Below are 894 nucleotides of genomic sequence, written 5' to 3'. Positions count from 1 at the left end.
TTGATAGCTTACTAGGGGGATGGCCAATCCACCTTACTAATATTACTTACAACATATATGGTATTAAAATTATTATTATTATTGACTGCTCATTACAATGAATAAAGGGGGGCAATGCGGAGCTTCTGATGATGGAGATGAATCCGGATAACCTTTAGATGATGTTGAGCTGGTGAGTTGGCCTTGACCGAGCTGGCAGGTATGGACGAACTGACCACACGTGTTCTTGAAAGAGATGATACTGCACTTTATAGTAAAGGCTGTATCAAGTATCAATAGTCCAGTCAAATTAGACCAAAAATCGACAAAGATCTGAAAAAATTCGCCCCCAACTGAATTTTGGCACACCCTTAAAATGTACCTTCCCAATTAACATACTAAAAGTCCTGACGCCTAACCCCTGTGCGTATCTCTCCATCCCCTAAAAAGGGGTGAAATCTACCCTCTCACTATTTTTCTTATAACTCGTTAACCGTTGAACTCACGGTAAAAAGGTATAGAACGATAATTAAAGACCGTAAAATTTTCTATAAGAATATAATAATAAAATCACTTAAATTTTAACGTGGTAGTTTTAAGTAAAATATTTTGAAAAAAAAATTGAATTTTTTTTTTAAATTTTTTTTTATTTAATTTTTTTTAACCAAAATGTATAGTTTTACACCAAAATGACCTATTAGAAAATGTATAGCCCTTTGTTTTTACATAATATACTATTATTTAATTTTTTTTATATTTATTACCATTAGATGTAAGGTTGTTGTTATCTGCGGCGCTATTATATCTATAGGGTTTATAATACGAACCAATTTCGAACATTATATAAAAATTCACCGAAAGCTGAATATTGGCATTAACTTTCTGTATGCTTCATTGATGATCATACTTAAAGTC

This window comes from Acyrthosiphon pisum, chromosome A1, assembly GCF_005508785.2.
Source record: "Acyrthosiphon pisum isolate AL4f chromosome A1, pea_aphid_22Mar2018_4r6ur, whole genome shotgun sequence".
NCBI classification, from domain to species: domain Eukaryota; kingdom Metazoa; phylum Arthropoda; class Insecta; order Hemiptera; family Aphididae; genus Acyrthosiphon; species Acyrthosiphon pisum.
This window is presented reverse-complemented; position numbering follows the sequence as displayed.